Source organism: Schistocerca americana, chromosome 8 (genome assembly GCF_021461395.2).
Source record: "Schistocerca americana isolate TAMUIC-IGC-003095 chromosome 8, iqSchAmer2.1, whole genome shotgun sequence".
Taxonomy (NCBI): domain Eukaryota; kingdom Metazoa; phylum Arthropoda; class Insecta; order Orthoptera; family Acrididae; genus Schistocerca; species Schistocerca americana.
In genome coordinates this window covers 504,715,118-504,736,922 of record NC_060126.1, presented here as the reverse complement: position 1 = coordinate 504,736,922, position 21,805 = coordinate 504,715,118, and the positions used below count along the sequence as shown (strand labels likewise).

The window sequence follows — 21,805 nt, the reverse complement described above, 5'->3', positions numbered from 1 at the left end:
TGAAACAGAATTGCTGCACCAAGACGTTCAGCAAGAGATGTCTAAGCACCTTAACCACAGAAACAGTCAGTCAGTTCCAAAAACCAGCCCATGATAGTAATACAATTGACTGTTAAAAAAATCTCTTTCTGCACAATCATGCCCAAATTAATATTGCTGGTCATTAGTTTCTGCAATCATGGACACAACGAGCTACTAAAATGAGTATTTTATTTTATTTATTTAGTGTTCTATAGAGGCTGTGTAGTGATTCGAAATTTCCATGTAAATTCTGGAACCTCTCGTCCTTCTGCCACCTTGGACAAGCAATGTTTTAAAGATGAGTGAGAGAGAGAGAGAGAGCCTATTTACCGTGCAACACATGTCTGTGTGTGCAGGGTGGAAGTTGGTCATGGGAGGACAGGAGGTGCGTCAGACAAGCGACGCCGACAAGTGTTCGCCACTCGTGCCATAGAACCTGTATGGAAAGTACAAGGAGTAATTACGTGTTATTCCTTGGTGGTCAAATAATTGTAATTGTTATAGACAATTGAAACATGTTTTGTCTAGAGGCTCTTACTTAATCTTGGTATTAGACTTGCTAGAAGCAAGAATTTCTAGTGGTTATTAAATCCACCACACTGTAATTCTATTTCATTAGTATCTAATGGTTAACGACACAGTTGACTTGCTAGAGTTTGTATACTTATGTCCAACCAGCTTTATTTCTTCAGAGAAGAAGTTGTGGAGATCGATGCAGCCATGTATTCAGAGAAGAGGATCGGCTAAACATTTCAAGAAAGTCAACTGTAGTAGTTTGCAATCCAGTTTTGCACCGCTTCTCTTGTCGCCGAAACTGTTAGAGCTGGCTAAATTGTTGGTAGGGGAGGAAAACACACACTGACTGTAAAGAAACCCCAGAGGAAGAAATCCAGTGGCATCAAGTCTGGTGAGCGAGGTGGCCATGCAACTTGTCCTTCACAGCCAATCCACTGACCTGGGAAGTGATTATCAACGAAACCTCAAACTTCATGAGGAAATGAGGATAAGTTTTCAAGCATATCCAGATATACAATACCAGTGAAACCAAAACCACATTGAATGTAGCACATTTTAAATGTGCACTATTCTTGCATTCCTGGCGGTAGAATGGGACACTGATGCACTACGTGAATCAAGCTTGAGGCTGTTTGCTACAAAATAACACATCTACTGATTCTGTAAGTTACCTCAATATATTTCTATATCGTTCCAAAATTTTACAGTCCTTTTTGACTCATCCTGCATATGCACCCACGAATTATGTATCCTCCACTTTTTGTACTGGCTGATCTCTACACTTTACGTTAATTTCTTCAAGGTTTCTTTGTGGTGTATGGAACCTCATATAGTGATGAGCCAAAACATTATGACCACCTACTTAATAGCTTGTTTGTCCATCTTTAGAACAAAATACGTCACTGATTCTGTGTATAGGGATCTGACAGTTTGTTGGTAGGTTTGCAGAGGTATCTGGCATTAGATTTCTATGCACAGATCATGTAATTTGTGTAAATAGCGGGCCGCTGTTTTACGTACGCAGCAAAACCATTTGATAGTGACACAGATAGGTTCCGTAGGACTTGCATCGGGCGAATTTGGTTGCCGAGAGATCAACGTGGTTTCACTGAAATGCTCTTCAAACCATTGTACCATGGTTCTGGCTTTGAGATACAGATGATTACGCTGCTACAAGTTGATATTGGTGTCAGAGAAGACATCAAGCATGAAGGGATGCAGGTGGTTCACAGCTCTCAGCGTGTCTTTGATTACTACAACACGCCCCTGCAATCACAGAAGAATGTCTCCCATAGCATAACACTGTTTCCATCATCCTGCATCAGTGGTGTGCTGTACGTTTCAAGTCGCCATTCACCTCGACGATACCGTTTGTGGGGACAACCATCGACGTAGTATCGCAAAAACGTGTTTCACCCGAAGAGCTGACACGTTTCCATTGACTGACAGGCGAATATTATAGTCCTGTGCTCACTGCACCTGTAACTGATGATGATATTGAGTCAGCATGTGAGCACGTATGGGTGGTCTGCTGTGGAGTTCAACCATTTAATGCCTAGTGGTAGTTTCACTGTCCTATCTCTTTCCGTAGGTGCTCATGACAGTAGCACGTGAACATTCTACCACCTTTGCCGTTTTCAAGATCTTCGTTCACAGGCTTAGTGTAATAATAATCTGCCCTTTCTCAAAGTCGTTTGTCTCAATGGTTTTCCCTCTTTGCAGCCCATATCTGTGCTAGGATGATGCCCCATTGACATACTTTTGTTACTGCATCACATGCCAGCAACGCCACCAAGTGCCATCCAGCAATGCAGGGGGCAGTGGTCGTAATGTTTTGACTATCAGTGTATAATGGGTTTTCTCTGCATTGACTGAGACACCATTTAAAATTCCAGCAAAAACTTTGTTCATAGTTTTTCAAGATTTTTATCTGACAATTATTTGTCAATGAGTATTGCAGTATCATCTGCAAAAGAGGTAAATTTACTCCTTTTACTGGAACAAACATGGTCATTAATGAAAATAAGAAACAGCAGCAGACCAAAAACAGAGCCTTGCAGCACACAACTAAACATCCCCATTCAGATGAGGCAGGTTCTCCAGATGAGCCGTTCAGCATTGTCATCTGCTTTTGGTCCTTTAGGTATAACTGAAGCAACAAACCTACAGAACCACTTAGACAATAATATACCATTTTTTTCATAGGGATTTGATGGTTTATACAACTGAAGGATTTTGAGAGCTCATAAACAACACCTAATGGAATATATTTTATTTTATTTTATTTTTTAATCGCTGCAGAAACTTCATCATTTAAAGAGAATATTGGAGGAGGAGGAGATTAGTGTTTAACGTCCCGTCGACAACGAGGTCATTAGAGGCGGAGCGCAAGCTCGGGTGAGGGAAGGATGGGGAAGGAAATCGGCCGTGCCCTTTCAAAGGAACCATCCCGGTATTTGCCTGAAGCGATTTAGGGAAATCACGGAAAACCTAAATCAGGATGGCCGGAGACGGGATTGAACCGTCGTCCTCCCGAAGGAGAATATTGCTACTTCAGTACAAAGACTAGCACAAAACCCAATCTGACTTATGTTAAGGGTAATGTGCACTAATTTTTCAAAAGATAATTAAAAGGGAAATTGGATTATAGTTTGTGACATTATTTTTATCTCATTTTTTAAAGAGATGTATCGCTACAGCCAGTTTTAATGTATTGGGGACAATTCCTTTTTGCAGAGGTGTATTAAATATGTTGCACAAATTGGATAAATAAGTGTTTGGGGCTCAAAGACTGAAATTCAAATGAATAGTTGAACAAGGTCTATAAAAATATACACTAGCAGATTACAGTACATTAAAAATTAAAGAAGAAAAAGCACATTGTAAAAACTGAACAAGAATGTGTGCAAGGAATCTGCTAAGTCTGACATGGAGTGATGTAGCATGTTACTGCACATGTGACCCATGGAAGTGGAACAGGATAATATTAACTGCAAACTGAAGACACAATCAAACGCAACTTGTTTTGGGGGGGGGGGGGGGGTATTCCTGTTAGATGTTACATGGATATCAACCTGAATGGCAATTGGCTCTAAATTAAAAGAACTATACAATTATTTACATCACAGAATAACAAATGATTTGCAAATGTCTGATATACAATATTTATTGGATTGACTGCTTGGATTCAGTCACAGTGGTAAAGACTTCAATTCATTGGTACGCTACTTGGAAATTACACCCTACAAAAGAAAGTCCTTAGAAAATAAAATACTTAAATGCTGTTTGTTTGTAAGGAATCTAGATCAGATTGAGTGAGCAAGGTACCTACAACACCATATCATGGACTGGCTTACTCACTCCCATTTTCCAGGTGTCTGCTATTCTTACTGAAATCTTTCTTGAACATGCTGGCAAAGAATTTCAAAATTTGCAACAAGTCATGAGTATACTATGTTCTTTAAACAGACCCAAAAATAAAACTCGAATGGATTGAGATCAGGTGATCCAGCAGGCCAAGATATTGCTGCCCCATGGCATATCCATTTTTTGGGAAATGCTGATTTAAAATTTCCCCTACTTGAAGATCAAAATAAGGTAAAGGTGCTGCATCATTTGTGCAGGAACCACATGTTTTGATGCAAGATGTCTTCCAACAAAACATTTAAATGTTCCATTAACAAATCACTGGATGAAGTTCCAGTCAGTGTTCCACAGAAAATGGAAGGTCCAATTAAACAGTGGAAAATCCAGGATGAAATGTAACAATATTATGAAAAGGAAAGTTGCTACTCACCATATACCAAAGATGCCGAGTCACAGATAGGCACAACAAAAAGTCTGTCACAAATAAGCTTTTGGCCAGCAAGGCCTTCATCAAAAATAGACCACACACACACAAACACAATAATGCAACTCACACACACGACTGCAGTCTCTGACAATTGAAAAAGGTCCAATTAATCTGTGTCGAATTATGCCAGCACATACATTAATGTTAAACTGTTGTTGATGTCTTGTTTCCTAAACTGAAAAAGGATTCTCATCCACCCATTCCTGGTATATGTTGCTTCATTATGACGGTAGACAAAAAGTGTTAGTCCTGAGCACACATCTCCAAGTACAAAAAGCTATTCTGGATTGAAAATGTTTTTCAATAAGACCTTGTGCTCTTTGAAGATGGTATGAATAAGAGAGTTGCTCTCTTAATTATAGTTTTCACACAGTCATGTGACTCACATTCTGCTATTTTTCTGGTATTGCTACCATTATTGTCCTCAATATGATGAAGTATTTGATCTTAATCAGGTGTTCTAACACTATCTGATCTTCTACAATGTAATGACCATTTCTCAAAAGAGTTTGTCTCCACAAGATATTCATGTATTCTTTGAAAGGTCTTATTGTTCAGTAAATGTCCATTAGGGCACCTTCTAGCATTGCAATTTGCACATCCATACATCAAATCCATGCCTGCCATGTTCTGATTAGAATACATTTTAGCTAGAAATGTACAGCATACAAGAGTCCAATAAAAATATGATCAAGCAGGAGAAGGCAAAACTTAACACCAATGACTGGAAATGAGACACAACACGTCACTCACCAGTTGGGGTCACTGACACACGCTTGTTTGGTCACGCCTCTCTCGGAATAGCTAATTCAATTCATGATGGGGAGAGAATGTTCACTACACACTAAACACTAGACCAATTTCAAAAGACAAAATCCCAGTACCGTCGACAGATACTTTTAAATGTGAAAACACTACTCATAGCATTTGGAACTATTAGATACTGCCACCCAGAGGAAAGGGGAGTTGACTGGAAAGGGTTATAAACAAGTGGGCACTCAGACCCTAGGATAAGGTGAGACAACAAGTCTGTCTGACTCATAGAAGTATGCAACAGAAATTCTGAAAAATCTGAAATGACAGGCAAGTAATGAAAGGCACCACTATCTCAAAACAATCTACTAAAAAAAATAATTAGATAATCTACCTAAAACATCTTGAGATCCAGTCTTCATTTGGAGAGGGGGGGGCACCAAGGAGTATTCTTCATTCCATTCATTTCGCCCCTGTTGGTGCTGATTTAATAACAGCCCACATTAAAGTGTGTGATCAGTCACACGTCCCCCATTCCAGTCACAAATAAAATTAAAATAAATCTGTCTCTATATAATAGAGAATACCGACTGCTAACACATCTCACAGAGATATGCACAGTCCACATACGAAGACAGTAAAGTATAATGAAGTGAGAATATAATGTAATACAATAATTAAAAAGTGTAAAATACTACATAGTAATTAAAAAAACAAATAATACAAGCAATAGTTATAACTATACAAATATTAAAATTTGTGTAATAAAGCTGAAGCTGCACCTATAGAAGAAACCACACTAATCTCACAATATTACATAAAACTAATAATATCATAGAGAGACAACTGACAGTAACAATTTTTTACTCTTTTCATTCTTCATTCCAAAAATCTAAGTATTACATATCCAGAAGCTAAATAAACTTACACTCAGGGTGTACACATGGACAAGAAAAAAAAAAAGAGACATTCTCGACTATTTCCCAGTTAAAAATACACTTTTTCCCCGCTGCAGATACACGATATCCCAGGTGACAGGACATTTTTTCCGTGTTAAATGGCAATATACTTTCCCTCAGAGCTGTAAAACTTATCAATCCTTTGAATGATGAAGGTTTTATAAGATAGCATAGAACTTTCCGGCACTTAAGGAAACAAAACCGAGCCAAAAACAACACACTGTGCAAAGATCGCAGCAACTATTAGACTGCATATTTTCACATTATGAAAGTACAAATAGGATTTTCACCAAATACAGCAACAGGAATTCCATCAAATACAGCACAGTAGATTCCGAAGCACTGAAATCGAGACTGTCAGCTAATCATGGCACATGTCACGTAAACTCACCAGCCAATGACAGCAGACACCTGATGTACTCGGCCAATAGCAATATCAATGTTAAGCAGCACAAAAACACAACCAGAAGAAGTTAATGGTTAATATACACACAACATAGTTATTGGAAAAGCCAAGCTTTCACATATAATACTGGTTGTCAAATCCCCCCCCCCTCTCTCTCTCTCCCTCTCTCTCTCTCTCTCTCTCTCTCTCTCTCTCTGAGGGCGTGATCAGGCAGGGTCATAAGAACACAGCTTAAATTGCAGCAGTTGAATATTTCTGGCAAGCATGATTATTAATTTCTCTGCTGTGCACTGAACATTTGTGGGTTACCTGGCTGAACACATGTTCTGTTGAGTACTTCGACCTTTCCATACAAAACCTAATTGTGCGTGCAATTGCTCAAGAATCCGCTTCACAATTTTTCTTACGAATGATAACACTTCTTGTTATCATGACTGTATAATTTGAAATCCAATAAAAAGCTATAATAAACTGAAAAACCAACTTTGAAAGTTGGTCTTTTTTAGCATGTGTTACCTTTTAAGATAGTTCAAACAGAAATGTACCAGTAAAATATTAAGTACCGGCATAAATGGCTGGTCTCCTGAGACCAAAATTTTTTCTAACTGGCTGGTCTTCAGTGTTAAGTTTTGTTTGAGAGTCTAACGCTCTATGATTTATGAAATTCATCACACATTCCGACACGTAACATAATTCACCTTGCGTAAAAGTAAATTTATTTTGAAAGTAACACTTCTCAAACCGCCATTCGCAATATTTTCCCGCAACCTGTTACAAATGTGAACAGTTATGTTGTCATGTTCATCAAAATGAGGACTGCGAGAAAGACACGTTGAAAGCAGTTTGTCATTACGAAGTATTGCATAGTCTTTGATACATTTTGCTGTCCGCATGTGCTTGTGTGTGCACTGTGTTTTGTTGTTGCAAATGGGGCATTATATTGCAACTAAAGTTTTATTCTGGTGTCATTCACCAGTTTAGTTTTATTGCAGCAGTATTACTCTGTAGTAGAATGCTTTGTAAGAGTTATCTGTTCTTATCAATCAAAATCAGAAAAATTTAACTGAAAACTACAATAACAAAAAATTCCAAGATCTACAAGATTCCCAGGTGTTTCCTGGATCTCACCCAGATGAAAAAAATCCCAAGTTTTTCCCATTGTCTCAGGGCATTCACTGCACAATATGAAAGCCGGGAGAAACAGTCTCTATGTATAATAGTAGCTTCATAACTGTAAGGCAATGTTATTCATCTAATATTACTGTAAGGGATCTATGACAATGCATGTAATATTCAACTACAATTTGTTTTACAAAATAAAATGGTTTGAGTAATTGGCTGGAGTGGATGTGATACATAGCCCAATGTCTAAAAGAGGCATTTACTGATTTCATTAATTACGTGTGTATATATTATGATACATAGAATAGATTAACAATCCAAGTAGGAAACCAAACAGTATGAATGATCCTAAAAGTACAGTCATTTTAGATAGTCAGTGATAGATCAACTACCAAGTCCTTACATTTATAAAAGGCAGCATACATAAATGCTCAAAAACCAACTCCTGCCAAATGTAATAAAAAATAAATAAAATAAAATAAACAGATTCGAGGTGCAACTATAGCTCCGTAAAAAAAAAAAAAAGCCAGCAGTGCTTGAACTAAAGTTAGTGTGAAACAAAATACAATGTAATGCATTGTATACAACAATTCATACACCCTGTAGTGGAGATACAAAAAGCAATATGAAATAGAATGAGCTCATCAGGACAGAAGCAGGGAAGGCAAATGGTCAACATTGGTTTATGGATTGAATTTTAGGAAAGTGTGGTTTATCTGTACATGAGACTGTGCATAGAATCCAATATGATTCATTCTTGAACAGTGATCGAGTTTATGGGATCCCCGCCAGGTCAGACTAAAGGAAGACATCGAAACAATTCAGAATCGTGCCACTAGATTTATTAATGGTAGATTCAATCATCACCTAAGTGTTACTAATAAGCTTTGTCAGGGTGTATACGCAGAAAAGGAAAAAATATTCCCGGATTTCTCCTGGATTTCCCAGTTAAAAATACACTTTCTCCCACTAGGAAACATAGTTTTTCCCTGTATAACGTATCAATCCTTTGAATGGTTATGGTTTTATACGCAGGCGTGGAATTTCCCGGCACTTTAGAAAATGAAACTCAGGGGAAAAAACACCTTTTGGAAAGATGTTTGATATGCAGTACCATGTACACTGCAAATTTTTGTATTATGAAAGAATAAATTCGAATTCCACCAAACATCGCATGTGCTTTCCGAAGCATTGAAATCGAGATTGCGATGCGTATTTGTAAGCCAGTCAAAGCTCATGTCACCTGATCTCGCCAGCTGATGACAGCGGATATACAGAGCTTCGGACACGTGGTGTAGTCAGCCAATAGCAACATCACTGTCAAGTAGTGCGAACACACGAACAGGAAAAGTTAATGGGTTAAATTAATATATATAATGTTGCTACAAGAAAAACAAAGCTTTCACATATGATATTGGCCTCTAAGGCCAATACACTGCAACAGAAGCTAAGCTTTCACATGTAATGTTGGTCTTTTATGCACATATTACATTTTAAGATATATCAGACAAATGTGCCAGTAAATTTTTTAATAACGGCATAAATGTGTGATCTTCTGGGCTCTAAATTCTTCTAAATGGCTCATCATCAAAGAGCTCATTTTTAAATGAGTTAAACAGATTCTCAGTGAAGTAGGCCTCGACCTGATATTAAGCTTTTCAGTGTGGTTTTCAGGATGTAAATTTCCTTGGGTGCCAGTACTTTGTTATCTCATGTTTCGTTCTTTGTTATGGCATAATGCCACACGTGCTAGAAGATGAAAACATACACTTAAAATGCACCAAACAGTTGAAACTAGCCAATAGTTTGGAATTAAACACTTCGTTTCAAACATATTGACTGCCTCAGTGGGAAAGATTAACCTTTAACTACACGGGTGGGGTCTCAGCAGACCCCATGCTACATTTTTGTTTTATAATTTCCGTTGTTGGCACACTACAGACTCGTCATTGTAGGTATTCTCAGTGTGCTTGCAATAGGTGGACGTGTGCCGCGCTCTTGCAACAGTAAGTGCCTGTTTTTCGTTGTTGGGGTACCTGTACACCCCACTCGTGCTTTTACATATTATTTATTTACAATATGCTAATACAGTAATTTCCTCTTATTTCAGTATATTTACAACAATGACTTGCTTTCCTCGTGATGAGGGTATTGCACAACTGTTGGAAGAAGGCACTGACTCAGAAGGTGAAGACACAGAACTAAATGACCCAGACGCAGATGTTGATCACATCAGTGATCATGATTTGATACACAGTGAACACCTTTCTGGTTCAGAGATGGAGCTAAGTGTCTCTTCTTCTAGTGAAGAAGATGAAGAAAGCTCAGGGAACTATTTTTACGGTAAGAACAGATTCAAATGGAGTAAATCTGCCCTACATTCATCTCGTGTATGACAGCACAATATTGTACAAGAACGCGCGGGACTGAAAGGACCTGCTGCTTGTAAACATGACATGTCGCCTGTAGAGAGTTGGGAACTATTATTTACCAATAATGTGATTGAGACTATCGTGCACTGTACCAGCAAACAACTTGAGGACAAATATTCACCTCCATTATTATGGCCGTATTATGCCAACAACACTGATTGCTGTGAGTTACGAGCTTACTTTGGATTACTTCTGTTTACGTCGATATTCAAGTCAAATCATGAAAATGTTAGATTGCTATGGGCGGTTGATTTTACTGGAAGACACATTTTTCGAGGTGTAATGGGGATACACAGATTTTTATTCATTCATTTCAATGTAACCTTTGATGACATCAGCACATGAGAAGAAAGAAAATCTACAGATAAACTGGCTTTGATACGAGGAATTTTTGAAAAGTTTACTAGCAATTGTAGTGCGAACTGTTCTTGTTCAGAATATTTATGTGTTGATGAACTGTTCGTAAAATTTCAAGGAAGGTGCTCATTCAGAATGTTTATCAAAAGTACACCTGGAAAATATGGCCTGAAAATGCAGCGTATTTGCGATGCGAAAACTCATTACTTACGTAATGCATTTATATACTCTGGAAAACCACTTACCCAAAGAAAAATCCCTTTCGCAGTGCCAACACAGGATGTGCTAAAACTTGCAGAGCCATTTTATGGAACTATAAGAATATCACTGGAGGCAGTTGGTTTACGTCTACTGAGTTAGTAGACGAATTATTGAAACTAGGACTAACATACGTGGGCACTGTATGAAAAAACAAACGAGAAAGTCATTTGTTCGGAACTAGACCTTGGTATCATTCATTCCAAAGAAGTATAAAAGTGTAGATTTACTATCTTCCATGCATCACGAAGTGTGTGTCAATCAACAATCGAAGAAACCTGCAATTGTAGACTTTTACAATGCGACTACGGGAGGAGTTGATGCTTTGGATTTGAAATGCTCAAATTACTCTTGCTCACGTAGAACAAGAAGATGGCCAAACGCAATCTTTGCTGCAATGCTGAATATTTCTCTAGCTAACGGATATGTCCTTTGGGTCGGTTCTAATAAAAATACAAAAGTCAGCAGAAGAGAATACATAAAGTCCACTGCAATGAGTCTTGTAAAGCCATACATTTGCAGGAGATTAGAAAATAACCCAAAGCTGGCCAAAGATGTACAGGAAATTATGTGCAAATTGGTTGGCCAAGAACAAATGCTTTCAATGCCTAATGCAGATGAGCCTGGTCCTAGCGCTTCTAAAAAGCGAAGGTGTTATATTTGCCCAAGTCGAAAGACAAAAAGAGCGCTCTAACATGTAACATGTGCAAACAATGTATTTGTAAGCCTCATTCAAAGGCAATCAATTTTTGTTTGTCCTGTGAAGCCAAAGGAAACAAATGATTTTGTAGGCAAATAATGTGGTGTCTTTTTTTTTTGTCTAGTTAGTTTTTTCTGTTTTATAATTTTCATTTGATTTTATGCTCCAAATCTGTACAAAATAAAAAAAAGTGTTGTTGGAAGTTAGTATTTGTTGATTTTTATGTCATTTTAATTGAGCTATACAAACAGAAAACCAAAATGATATGTTTTTGTAAATGGCTTAAAGTTTCTGATAAGACTGATTAATGTTGTTGTTGTTGTTGTTGTTGTTGTGGTCTTCAGTCCTGAGACTGGTTTGATGCAGCTCTCCATGCTACTCTATCCTGAGCAAGCTTCTTCATCTCCCAGTACCTACTGCAACCTACATCCTTCTGAATCTGTTTAGTGTATTCATCTCTTGTTCTCCCTCTACGATTTTTACCCTCCACGCTGCCCTCCAATGCTAAATTGGTGATCCCTTGATGCCACAGAACATGTCCTACCAACCGACCCCTTCTTCTAGTCAAGTTGTGCCACAAACTTCTCTTATCCCCAATCCTATTCAATACCTTCTCATTAGTTATATGATCTACCCATCTAATCTTCAGCATTTTTCTGTAGCACCACATTTCAAAAGCTTTTATTCTCTTCTTGTCTAAACTATTTATCGTCCATGTTTCACTTCCATACATGGCTACACTCCATACAAATACTTTCAGAAACGACTTCCTGACACTTAAATCTATACTTAATGTTAACAAATTTCTCTTCTTCAGAAACACTTTCCTTGCCATTGCCAGTCTACATTTTATATTCTCTCTACTTCGACCATCATCAGTTATTTTGCTCCCCAAATAGCTAAACTCCTTTACTACTTTAAGTGTCTCATTTCCTAATCTATTCCCTCAGCATCACCCGAGTTAACTCGACTACATTCCATTATCCTCGTTTTGCTTTTGTTGATGTTCATCTTATACCCTCCTTTCAAGACTCTATCCATTCCATTCAACTGCTCTCCTAAGTCCTTTGCTGTCTCTGACAGAATTACAATGTCATCGGCGAACCTCAGAGTTTTTATTTCTTCTCCATGGATTTTAATACCTACTCTGAATTTTTCTTTTGTTTCCTTTACTGCTTGCTCAATATACAGACTGAATAACATCGGGGAGAGGCTACAACCCTGTCTCACTCCCTTCCCAACGACTGCTTGCCTTTCATACCCCTCGACTCTTATAACTGCCATCTGGTTTCTGTACAAATTGTAAATAGCCTTTCACTCCCTGTATTTTACCCCTGCCACCTTCAGAATTTGAAAGAGAGTATTCCAGTCAACATTGTCAAAAGCTTTCTCTAAGTCTACAAATGCTAAAAACGTAGGTTTGCCTTTCCTTAATCTAGCTTCTAAGATAAGTCATAGGGTCAGTATTGCCTCACGTGTTCCAATATTTCTATGGAATCCAAACTGATCTTCCCCGAGGTCGGCTTCTACCAGTTTTTCCATTCGTCTGTAAAGAATTCGTGTTAGTATTTTGCATCCGTGACTTATGAAACTGATTGTTCGATAATTTTCACATCTGTCAACACCTGCTTTCTTTGGGGTTGCAATTATTATATTCTTCTTGAAGTCTGAGGGTATTTCACCTGTCTCATACATCTTGCTCACCAGATGGTAGAGTTTTGTCAGGACTGGCTCTCCCAAGACCATCAGTAGTTCTAATGGAATGTTGTCTACTCCCGGGGTCTTGTTTCGACTCAGGTCTTTCAGTGCTTTGTCAAACTCTTCACGCAGTATCATATCTCCCCTTTCATCTTCATCTTCAACTTCATCTGATTAATATAAGCACAATAAATGAAATAATAAATACGTTGTCTTTTATTATGTAAATATAAAAATATCCAAGTTATTTCCAGTAATTAGTTGTAAGCACATCTAAAAACTGTTGGGGGTACTTCTAGACCCCACACCTGACTATATATTACCAGAAACAGCGCGTGTACTTGAAGGTTAATAAAAGAAAATTTCATCAGCAAACCGATAAAAATAACTTCATTGTTCTGCATGGCAATTAATGCTGACTGTCAGTAAGGCGGAAATAAAATAAAATCTGAAACTAATAACTTATTTTAGCCTTCTGTAATTATGTGAATGTATTTTAATTCACAATAGCTCCCGGCCACAGAAATCAATTTTGTTTTCATTTGATATGAGTGCAGTACACAAAGAGGAAACAGCAAAATCACTAAATGTAAACATGGATCACATGGAGACTACCCACTTCCCTATTACAACTCAGACTGCTCTGCGCATCAGACCCATATCTACATTTCCGAACCGGGGCAACAGTAGATAGTGGCATCCCTCAAGTGTTTGAGATAGGATGTCAAACATTAAAAAAAAAAAAAAATTTCAAAAATAGGTTTATTTTGTACTGCACATCTTTCTGAAGAGTCTGATACATAAAACATATGTGTCTGAGAAATTGAAAGACATGTTATTTGATCTTAAGTCTGCCAAAGTGCAGCGCCACATCTCTTCACACAGCAGTCTTCTATCACACATCACTGTATTTCGGTCTGTGGAATTGAAATGTGTATATTTTGTACTGAATGCCATCAAACTATATTCAGGTCAGTGGAAATTAAAATGCCCTATGGTGCCTCTCCTGCTTCCAGTCGGCCGGTTTGACATCCTGCCCCTCTCTTTTTTTTAAAAAAAAAAAAAAATCCTCAGAAAATTTGCATTCGTTATTCCCTATTAGCTAACAACTTGCTGCTTTGTGTCACATAAAATTAAGTATAGGATACATAAAACCAGCAGACAAAAGCAAGACAGTACACATTTCTTCAATCCTTAGCACTTTTTTTCTCTCTAATCTTGCTACAGCTTTACATGGCGTGCTTTCCTTTCTGTGAAAGAATCTGTTACTTCATCCAAGTTCGTCAAATATTTTGCTGCATGAAAAATCGAAATGTCGCTGTCTAATACTGAAAAAGCTGTTAATACAAATAGGCCCAAGACTGGTGTGGTTTCCCGATCTGATTACCTATACTTTGTCACTGTCTGCTAGATACAACAAAATAGGCCTTTCTAATACTGCAGCAATTATAACACATGCCAAATAAACGAGTCTGTTTTGGCAAAAATGGTCACTTTCATAACACAGCAGAATATAATTCACAAAGTACGAATATCAAATAACTATTAGGCCTACTACAAGCAAAAAGCTTTACATTAGGAAATAGTTTTACACTTCATTCACATGCTCCAGTTTCTCAAGCATGAGACTGAAAAGTAGTAGTGCAAAATTTTTATATAAATTTGGAATTGTCATATTCTTCCATAAATTAAGTGATGTCACCATTTCTTTTCCTCCTCGTTCTAACAAACAGTGTTGTGCCAGAATCACCAGTTTAGTTACCCTGCGATTATTCTCCGGTTAAGCATTGTTACGTGTTCGTACAACGCGTTTTCCGCGCTACTTCCAGAATGTACCTTAAAGCGGCTGCTAGCCATAGACTGTACAACTGGCCCTTAGTAGTATAGCGATCTGGCAACAAAATTTTCTGTCAAAATTTCATTTTCTTGGATACACCGAGAAGATAATACGTAATCTTTCTTACCTGTTATTCCTGTTAGTCGCTTATTCGCACTCTGGTACTCTGAATCTATGGATTTCGCTGGTAATCATAACAACAGTCATCACTCACAAACCCAGTCAACCACATAATCAGAAGGTGGTTGGCTTTTTTTCGTTCGGCTATACTCTGCTCAGCTCATATAGCCCCTTTTGTCTGCAGTAAAGTTTATTTCTAGATGTGATGAGGGTTCCACTGACAGAGACATCACATACACAATGCACACATTCAGAAATCAATTTATGATTCATTCAGAAATCAACTTAGAATGTGTTCAACAATGTTCAAAAACCGACAGGGACATGTTTCAAAGTCATACGAATAATCGACAGACCAACGCGTGCTGGGTGCTAGGCGCTTTGTGAAACAACGTTTTTTCCTCAAGAATATGAATTTGCCCCCCCACTCCTAGATCCAGGGCTGCTGCGCATGCACGAATCTGGCAGCTTGGGTGCGCCCGTAAAATTTTTCCAGGTAGCACCTAGCTGCTGCTGCCCCCCCCCCCCTTTTTTTCATGGTTTGCGACTGCTTACACAACCAACAGCCACGTTTCTGTAGCCAGAAGCGGAAGAAGATACTACTCAACAGCACATGCGCATGATCCCACTCGTAACTGCTAAAACAAATCTAATGTTAACAGTTGTGACGTCAGGCTCATCGGAGGCAATTTGTTGTTACGAAGCACTGCATAATCTTCCTACAGCCTTTGACGCATTTTGCTGTTGGTAGACGCTTGTATGAGCACTGTGTTTTGTTGCTGTATATGGTGCATTTCCTTTGCAATTTTATTTTCGTTTTTTCTCTTGTTCATGTTTCATTGCTGCAGTATTATTCCGCAGTAGCAGGATACAGTAATAGTCTTTGTTAGGGTATTGGTTCTTACCAGTCAAATTAACAAAAAATTAACTGAGAGCAAAAACAATAAAAAATTCCCGGGATTCAAAAAAATTCCCAGGTTTTTCCCCAGTTTCGTCCCGGATGAAAAAATTCCCGGGTTTTTCCCGCATCTCTCGGTTGTCCCAGGTTGTAGACACCCCGTTTGTGAACTCAAATGGGAATTCCTGGAGGGAAGATGAAGTTCTTTTTGTGGAACACTCTGAAGGAAATTTAGGGAATTGGCATTTGAAGCTGACTGCAGAATAATTCTGCTGCTGCCAAAGTACATTGCAGATTGTGTGTGTAGATGTATACTAGAATTAGTAAGGAATAGTGTCTCTAAAGTACTGGACTATAAGATATATTGTAAATTTTAGTTCTAGAACTGATGTTGTTGCAAAAGAAACTGTAATGTAACTTAATACGAGGGAGGACTGGAAAGTAATGAATAATAATTCTTTTTCTCCCCTGGTATTGCAGCTGGAATGTTGAAATTTCACGACAATAGAGTTAAAAGTTTGCACTACAGAGGGTATTTTGTTTCCATGTGCAGCTCTAGTGAGAGAAGCCTGAACTACAAAACAAACATGGAATGCATGTTACTATTGTCAATTTGTGAAGAGCAGTGAACTGTAGTTCTATTTTTGTGGGCCAAGGGGCATAAACCAAGTGATACTGACAGGGACATGCATGATGAGTATGGGGAAAACTGTAGCAATATCTCCAGGTGTTGTGCATTCTTCCAAGAGTTCCATGTGAACTTCAGTGATATGCCATGCTCCATATGGCCGATAACAGCTGCAACCCCACAGGTGTCGAAGCCATTGAAGCAGCAATTTTGAGTAACTGGCATGTGCAACTGCAAAACTTATTGCTGTAATTAAACATTTCTTATGGCGTTCTGTCTGATATTGTTCATGACGCAATGAAATTTTGTAAAGTCAGTGCTCACTGGGTGCCTAAGAACCTGACAGATAACTACAAGGGTCAGCGAATGATGCAAGCTTGGATCACTTAATGCATTATGCCACATAAGGGCATGACTTTCTGAAAGGAACTGTCACTGGTGAAGAGTCGTGGGCACGCCACTACATGCCCAAAACCAAGCAGGCCTCTATGGAGTGGGAACATGCCGGTTCCCCAGAACAAAAGACAAAATCAAAGTGACTTAAGTCTGCTAGGAAAGTGCTTGTGACAGTGTTCTGGGATAAGCATGATATGTTAGTGGTGGACTTTGTTGAACATGGGACCGCTGCGAATGCTGCACAGCCTACATTAAAACTTTGATTAAGTTGCATTGTGCCCTTCATGACAAACACCACAACATTTATGCTGACAATGTCAAACTTCTTCATGAGAGTGCTTTCCCAATGTTGCTGTTTCTATTTGTGAGAAAATCGCCAGATTTGAGGAGAGGTGCTACAGCATTTACCATACAATTCAGACCATGCACTGTTGGACTTTTCATCTTTTTGGTTCCATGAAGAAATTCCGGGCAGCCAGTGCCATGTGACATGTGTTAAAGTGAAATCTGCAGTCCGCAGATGGCTACACTCCAACCAAATAGATTTCTACAAACAGGGCATACTGATACTGGTACCGCGATGGGAGAAATGTGTTGGGAACATTGGTGACTATGTAGAAAAGTATGTAAAAGATTTTAAGTTAACTTGTGATTTTTTATATTTTGTTACCTACTTAACTTTTTGGTAGTAAAATTATTGTGCATAACTTTCAGATCTTCCCTCATATATACAACATTTACACAGCTTACATGAAGGATAGAAAATATTATAAATAGAAATAATAATAATTATATACCCATAGTTACTGGAATATATTATACATAAGATCTACGTCTACAATGCAGATCTGGTGAAATGCTAAACTTGTCCATCAGCACAGGTAGTGATAAATACCATGGAATCATAGGCTTGACATTGATGCTAGATGCCTTGGGTCTGAACAAAATGCTTACTGGCTAATGGCCTTTATGATAGGTAGACTTACCTCTATGGTACAGGCTTGAGCACAATCTCCACCATAATATGATACCAACATTACTACATATAAATAGTCATGGAACCACATGGTAAAGTATATGACTGAACATCATATAGGTTTAACCCAAGGAATAAGTGTACTCGAAATATGATACAGCAAATGATGTCTACATGGTAGTTATCATTTTACTGCCAATAGAGATTAGTTGTTAAACAATTCTTAAGAAGGATTCACACATGATGACATACAGCAGCACTGCAATATCTTATGACGCCGTATTGGCCTTTTTATACATAACTAATCTCTAAACTGATGCACCTATCTCTGAAAGTATACAGGTAATAACAGAAAATTAATTAATGTCAAAAGAACTCAACCAAGAGGACATTACTGAATTGGTAGAGGTGCCTGAAATGTCACTGGCATATAATGACATTAAATTTAATAACAAAATCTCCTTTCAAGCAGATTGCCTAGATATGGGTAATAGTTTCGCTGGAACATAAGCAGAAATTTTCATTAACGATCTGGATAATAAATATGGCTTGAGCACAATGTCCATCATAATATGGTACCAACACTACTACATAAATCAGGCATAGAAGTATGAAACCAGAATTTCCCTATAGATGTCAGCGTAAGGCCTGTCAGATCGGGTCTGCAGAATGTGAACACATGGTAATCCAAGTTCCATACATTGGTATCAGTTTCAAACCCATAAACATGTCGAGTTTTGTGCCTATGAACTATGATTTGGAGACAGCATTGGTTTTCTGTTATCATGTTCCAGTGTATTGACAAGTGCCAGCACGAAGGTGAAGAACACAAGAGCAGAGAAGCCTGTGAGATGACATCAACCAATAGCCCGCCGACTAGGACCACACAACAGGAGCGGCTGCTACAAAAAAAGATGGCCGCTCATTTGCAGCTAGGTACCGTGAACATACAGAATAGAGTTGCTTTCGGTTTACATGTGAATAATGCCTGACACAAAACAGAAGATGTTCACCATAAAATGAAGATATTGCATAAAGCACCAATAATGGGAAACTGTAATTTGTTAAAAGCTTTACAGATATTCAGTGACAATAAGGAGGCAACAAACCATATATTAAATGACCAATTAGACTTGAGGCACAGTAATTTTTTCAGTATTTTTGATGAACTTTTGTAAAGTGAACAAACTGTGAGTCATATCCTATAAGAATATATAGCTTTGTGAATCCTTCTTAAGGTTTATTTAACCACTAATCTCTGTTGGCAGTAATATCCCTTAAGTACACTGTCACAGGGAATGATGTCTGTGTATCATATTTTCAGTACACTTGTTCCTCGGTTGAAACCTTTAGGATGGTTAGTAATATACTTTAGCATGCTGTTCCATGGCTATTTATATTGGTAACATCGACATTGTATTATGATTACGTGCTCAAACCCATACCACAGGCACAGGTCTACATATCATACAGGCCACTAACCAGCATGCATTTTGTTCAGAACCTAGGCATCTAGCATCAATGTCCTATGCTATTTTCATTAAAGCTGTGGGGTGACTAGGTACACTGCCTGAGCACACAGCGCTATGACATTATCATTTCCTGTTCTATGCAGACATATTCAATAGCATTGACTTTACATTGCACTTCAGCATTTGAGCAAATTTGCAATGCTAACAAAGGTCTATGCATCATATAGTCCAGTACCTGAAGGTCCACATTAATTACTAATTCTATTAAAATCTTGTTTATCCTCACTACAAGTTTTATGAGTTGTATATATTGCGCTTATGGTCTGTCAGTTGGTGATCTATGATGATAGCACTTGAGCGTCATTCATGCTACTGATTCTGCTTGATTATTATTACATTCTATGTATCAAAATATAGATACATTCTGCATGTAATTAATACTGTACGAAAATCCAGTATGCAAGCTGTAAATCAGCTAATGCTTCACACAGACATTGGACTATGTTTCACTTCCACTACCAGCCAATTATTAACCATTTCCCTGTTGAATGTTATATAACTGTTTTAGATACCTTACAACAATATTATAATAATAGAGGGAAACATTCCACGTGGGAAATATATCTAAAAACAAAGATGGTGTGACTTACCAAACGAAAGTGCTGGCAGGTCGATAGACATACAAACAAACACAAACATACACACAAAATTCAAGCTTTCGCAACCAACGGTTGCTTCATCAGGAAAGAGGGAAGGAGAGGGAAAGACGAAAGGATGTGGGTTTTAAGGGAGAGGGTAACGAGTCATTCCAATCCCGGGAGCCGAAACACTTACCTGAGGGGGAAAAAAGGACAGGTATACACTCGTGCCATGCCACTTTCCTTGACATTGACCTCCACCTGTCCAATGGCCAGTTTCACACGTCCGTCCACATCAAACCCACCAACAAGCAGCAGTACCTCCATTACGACAGCTGCCACCCATTCCACATCAAACGGTCCCTTCCCTACAGCCTAGGTCTTCGTGGCAAACGAATCTGCTCCAGTCCGGAATCCCTGAAGCATTACACCAACAACCTGACAACAGCTTTCGCATCCCGCAACTACCCTCCCGACCTGGTACAGAAGCAAATAACCAGAGCCACTTCCTCATCCTCTCAAACCCAGAACCTCCCACAGAAGAACCACAAAAGTGCCCCACTTGTGACAGGATACCTTCCGGGACTGGATCAGATTCTGAATGTGGCTCTCCAGCAGGGATACGACTTCCTCAAATCCTGTCCAGAAATGAGGTCCATCCTTCATGAAATCCTCCCCACTCCACCAAGAGCGTCTTTCCGCCGTCCACCTAACCTTCGTAACCTCTTAGTTCATCTCTATGAAATCCCCAAACCACCTTCCCTACCCTCTGGCTCCTACCCTTGTAACCGCCCCCGGTGTAAAACCTGTCCCATGCACCCTCCCACAACCACCTACTCCAGTCCTGTAACCCGGAAGGTGTACACGATCAAAGGCAGAGCCACGTGTGAAAGCACCCACGTGGTCTACCAACTGACCTGCCTACACTGTGACGCATTCTATGTGGGAATGACCAGCAACAAACTGTCCATTCGCATGAATGGACACAGGCAGACAGTGTTTGTTGGTAATGAGGATCACCCTGTGGCTAAACATGCCTTGGTGCACGGCCAGCACATCTTGGCACAGTGTTACACCGTCCGGGTTATCTGGATACTTCCCACTAACACCAACCTATCCGAACTCCGGAGATGGGAACTTGCTCTTCAATATATCCTCTCTTCCCGTTATCCACCAGGCCTCAATCTCCACTAATTTCAAGTTGCCGCCACTCATACCTCACCTGTCATTCAACAACATCTTTGCCTCTGCACTTCTGCCTCGACTGACATCTCTGCCCAAACTCTTTGTCTTTAAATATGTCTGCTTGTGTCTGTATATGTGTGGATAGATATGTGTGTGTGTGTGCGAGTGTATACCCGTCCTTTTTTCCCCCTAAGGTAAGTCTTTCCGCTCCCGGGATTGGAATGACTCCTTACCCTCTCCCTTAAAACCCACATCCTTTCGTCTTTCCCTCTCCTTCCCTCTTTCCTGATGAGGCAACAGTTTGTTGTGAAAGCTTGAATTTTGTGTGTATGTTTGCGTGTCTGTCGACCTGCCAGCACTTTCATTTGGTAAGTCACATCATCTTTGTTTTTAGATATATATTTCCTACGTGGAATGTTTCCCTCTATTATAACCATATTTTAATAAAAAATTATACAACATTCAGTTTTACAGTTTTATTTACTTTTACTTCATTTTTGGATGAATATTTTAGTTTGATTATGCAACAATCGTACATGAGTATCGGATGGTTAGCAAAGAGAACCTGGTTTGTTGCTAA

The 21,805-nt window shown here is 38.8% G+C and overlaps 2 protein-coding genes across 3 annotated transcripts in view; one reads left to right on the top strand and one right to left on the bottom strand.

The window, feature by feature from the left end:
- Nucleotides 1-18,798, top strand: part of LOC124544907 (pyridoxal kinase) — a 127,772-nt gene extending 108,974 nt beyond the window's left edge. The window contains exon 8 of one of the 2 annotated variants that reach the window (XR_006967575.1): nt 18,725-18,798. The gene's annotated coding sequence lies outside the window, so the exon portion shown is untranslated. Of the gene's footprint in view, nt 1-9,740; nt 9,833-18,724 lie in introns of those variants that run through there. The other variant, XR_006967574.1, reaches the window with a different exon arrangement.
- Nucleotides 1-21,805, bottom strand: part of LOC124544906 (acidic fibroblast growth factor intracellular-binding protein) — a 92,880-nt gene that overhangs the window by 1,642 nt on the left and 69,433 nt on the right. The window lies entirely within an intron of this gene.